The sequence below is a fragment of the Mus musculus genome, chromosome X (genome assembly GCF_000001635.26).
Source record: "Mus musculus strain C57BL/6J chromosome X, GRCm38.p6 C57BL/6J".
NCBI lineage: Eukaryota > Metazoa > Chordata > Mammalia > Rodentia > Muridae > Mus > Mus musculus.
Genome location: NC_000086.7, coordinates 80150450 through 80155336, shown reverse-complemented (window position 1 = coordinate 80155336; position 4887 = coordinate 80150450).

Below are 4887 nucleotides of genomic sequence, written 5' to 3'. Positions count from 1 at the left end.
AGTCAAGGGACTCAGGTCACAGGATGCTGATTGATAGAATAATCAAAAGGTAACCAGAAATAAATAACTGAATTGATATTTAAAAAATCGGGCTGTTGTTCTGCAAAAGATGAGCTAGCAGAAGGCATTACCCTTCTTTAGAATCTTCTCTTTTTTAGAACTTTCTCTAGAGAGAGTTGAGCTATCTAGAGGCCTCTGCAGAGCAAAAACAGTTCTTCAAGAATTTTTACTTAACAGGATTTCTGACTGGGTCAAAAGATCCAATAATTTTTTATAGCAGTTTTTCTGACTTTGGTGAGAAAACTCATGACATATCAAGATAGCTTTTAGAATTTTTATGAGCAGAGAGAGCTGTCTCAACCAGTTTTTATAATAGCAAGAGGAAGCTATCTAGAGCAGAGGAGAATACACACACACACACCATCTTCTGAAAGATTCCTTCTACCAATATGATTTTCCTGTTATTATTAAACATATATTATGATCACTAGATATTATCTCACCCTTTTGAAAAGATCAGTGCACATGTATGAAGATGTACTGTCTGGTAGTAATGCTGTATAGACAAATAGATGATTTCTTAATTCTTACTTATGGTCCAATAAGAAAACAGCAATGAGAACTCTGCCAGTCTCTGTCACAAGTTAATTGCTTCTACTATTCTGAGCACATTCCAAAATCTTGTAAAACAGTTTACCAAAGGTCATAAAAAGGAAACTATGATTTATTATAGGTACTAGGACAGAAGATAAAATATTGACTGGGTTTATCTATCCAAAACTTCACTAATAACTTAGTTATGGTTTTTAAGCTCTATGAACCTGAGGAGCCATGACAGGTGATGAATGTTTAGCTAGATAATTACTCCTAATGAATATGAATGTAAACACTCTCTGCTGTAAATTTCTATTTCAATTTATGATTTGAATTTATGTGTGAACTTGTGATGGACTTTTTATCATGTGATTTTGTATTCTGAAAGATATATATATATGCTGAGGACAAAGAGCTGATACAGTACTGACTGAGCTGGGGAGCACTTTTTAGACAGAACATATTTTAGACTAATCTGAACAGAAATTTTTTAGAACAGAACTGAGGATAATTTTTTTAAGTGAGGACATAAGAGAACTTTTTATAAAGAACTGAACTCAAAAAGAACTTAGAAATAAAGGCATAGTATTGGGAGAAAGAGTGTTGAGACATTATTGAGCATTGAACATTATTGTGACATCAGAACAGAAGAGAGCAAGATTCAAAGGAGAATGCAGAGTAGAATAACTTAGAAATTATAAGGTATCATAAAAAAAATAAGAGAGCATTATGTAGAATGCAGAGGAAAAGAGGAAAAAAAAAGAAAAAGCTGCAGAGAGAGCAGAAGGAGCAGCCAGGTTTCTCCATGCCATGGACAGAACAGGTATTTTCTTTATAACAAGGCAGGCTTTGTCTTATTAAAAGGAACAAAACTTTCTTCCTACAAAATTGGATTTAATTCACTGTGCAGTAAAAGGATAGAAGCATTTTCTTTCTCCATGCAATAAAGATTGGAGCTCCTTTTTCAACCAGAATGAGTGTGTTCTTTCTGCAGTGGTGCTTAGTCTTTTGCTCCAAACACATATGTAAGTATGGATGTGTATGTGTAAGTATGTAATCATGAGAATGTATGCAAGCTGAGCCCAACTGAATTCAATGAAAATGTATAAATATGCTTGTGTGACTCTGTATATGAATTTATGTGAGTTCATGCATATTTGATTATGTAAAAGTTTTTCCTGCTGTGAGCATGATTCTCATCTCCTGGTTTAATAATTTATTGCTCCAAATGTCCCCTTAAGCGAGTGGCTTCTGAACAAAAGGGAAAAGGCTCTAGCAATTAATCCGTTACTTAATCTCTTGCTGTTTAGGATAAGGTGCTAAATGCCAGAGACTGCAGTTTCTTTCCTCAGAGGAACACAGAAGGCAGGTCAGCTACAGTAGCAAGTAACTTAGAATTATATTGGTAAATTATATTATTATACAGAAACTGTAAATATCTCATAAGACCAAGTCTTACTCCCACACCTTGTAAGACAAAAGTCTTACCCTCCACTGACACTCTTCCCCCTTCCACTACCTCATGGAGAACCAACAAGAAAAGAAGACCCCAACAGAACTGGGCCAGAGAGAGAGAGAGAGAGAGAGAACGAAAGAGAATAAGAATGAATTGGCTACTCAGCTAATAAAAAGAATGAATTTATGAAATTCCTAGGCAAATGGTTGGACCTGGAGGGCATCATCCTGAGTGAGGTAACCCAATCACAAAAGAACTCAAATGATATGTTCTCACTGATAAGTGGATATTAGCTCAGAAACTTAGAATACCCAAGATATAAAATACAATTTGCAAAACACATGAAACTTAAGAAGAACAAAGACCAAAGTGTGGACACTTTGACCCTTCTTAGAATTGGGAACAAAACACCCATAGAAGGAGTTACAGAGACACAGTTTGGAGCTGAGACAAAAGGATGGACCATCTAGAGACTGCCATATGCAGGGATCCATCCCATAATCAGCCTCCAAACGCTGACACCATAGCATACACTAGCAAGATTTTGCTGAAAGGACCCAGATATAGCTGTCTTTTGTGAGACTATGCTGGGGCCTAGCAAACACAGAAGTGGATGCTCACAGTCAGCTATTGGATGGATCACAGGGCCCCCAATGGAGGAACTAGAGAAAGTACCCAAGGAGCTAAAGGGAACTGCAACCCTATAGGTGGAACAACAATATGAACTAACCAGTACCCCGGAGCTCTTGTCTCTAGCAGCATATGTATCAAAAGATGGCCTAGTCGGCCATCACTGCAAAGAGAGGCCCATTGTTCATGCAAACTTTATATGCCCCAGTACAGGGGAACACCAGTGCCAAAAAGTGGGAGTGGGTGGGTAGGGGAGTAGGTGGGGAGGGTATGGGGGACTTTTGGGATAGCATTGGAAATGTAAATGAGGAAAATACCTAACAAAAATATTTTTTAAAAAGAAAAATTTCCAGCAATAGACACAAAAAAAAAAAAGAAGAAGAAGAAAAAGAAAAAAGAAAAAGAATGAATTGGCACAGCTCCCACACCCAGAGAAACTAGGGTACTGGCTCAATGGCACACAAACTTTTCAATTTTTAAAAAATTAACCAATTAAGTAATTTATTTATTTTTAATTATTCACTTCACATTCTGCTCACTATCCTTCTCTTGGTCATTCCCTGTCCAATTTCTCCCTGTAACTCACCCGTCTTTGAGCATATGAACCCCCCTGTGTATCCCCAACTATGACACTTCAAGTCTCTGCAAGGCTAGGTGCTTCCTCTCTCACTGAGGCCAGGGAAAGTTGCCCAGATAGAAGAACATATCCTACTTACACACAACAACCTTTAGGATTGCACATGTTCCAATTGTTTCAGACATGAACACTGAATATCTACTACATATGTGCAGGGAATCCTAGGTCTAGATTGTGTATGTTCTTTGGTTGTTGGTTTAGTCTCAGAGAGCCCAAAGATCCAGGTTAGTTGATTCTGTTGGTCTTCCTGTGGTGTTTTTATCCCCTTCAAAGACAGCAAACCTTCCTCCTATTCTTCCATAAGAGTCTCTGAACTCCATCTGTTGTTTGGCTGTGGTTGTCTGTTTCTGTGTGAGTCAGCTTCTGGGTGAAGCCTCTCAGAGGGAACTTATTCCATCTGCAAGCATAACAGAATATCATTAATAGAGTTAGGGATTAGTGCTTGCACATGAGATAAGTCTCAAGTTGATCCAGCTATTTGTTGTCCATCCCATCAGTCTCTACTCTATCCTCTGACCCTGCAGTTCTTATAGAAAGGATAAATTTCAGGTTGAAAATGCTCACTATTGCTGAGTGTCCCACTTCTTGTACCCTTTATTGGTGGCATTGTATCAGTAACCATTACCCATGATAATAAGTCTTGTATATTTTATGGAATGTTCAGAAAGTATTTTGCTTCTGTTTTATATATTGTTAAGTTCAAATTGGAGATTGACAAGTCCTCATTACATCCAATTTTTATACGGTTATTAGATTTTAGTCAAATTAAGCTCTTTGAGTAGTTGTTTGCATTTCCTTCCTCAATCTTAGATATAAATCCAGAAGGTATTGGGACAAACCTGAATATTGTCCTATACTGAGGTTAGTGTTACCATTACTTTCATCCTAACAGATTAATGATATAGTACTTGATTAAATTATCTTGTACACTTTTAAAGTTATTACCTACTTGCTCATTTATGTATTGATTGCACATGTGGGTGCCTGCATGTCTGAGATTAAAAACCTGTTAGTGCTTCTCCTAGTGTGCGATCTTTTTGAGAAACTTCTGCTTAGCCAAGCCAGTACTTTATTTTTTTTAATGTTATTTAAGGTACACAACATTTGTGTGGAGTTCAGAGTGAAACTTGGATCGCTTCTTATTATTATGTGGGTCCTGTGGATCAAACTCAGGTCTTCAGGTTTGGCAGAAGGGGTTTGACCAGCTAAATTATCTCACCACACTGCCTAAGTACACTTTTAAAGAAAATTATCTCCAGCAACAGGACTCCGATGTCTCGTGTGATTACTTCTCTTAAGCCTCCTACAGCCACTAAATACTTTGGTATACAGAGCTCATATTTTATTCCCTTCCACTAGCCCCTCAATATGTGCCTTGAAATTGAAGCAATTTGGATCATAATATAAACTGCTTCTCTCAATTTTTCTTCATTAATTTCAATTGTCTTCAAACATCCTATGATCAATCCTTAAAATATAAAAATACAAATATTGTTTCCTATGAAAGCCAACAACCTAAGATTATAATAAAGCATAAAACCATAGGTATGTACCAGTAAATATGTGGCAC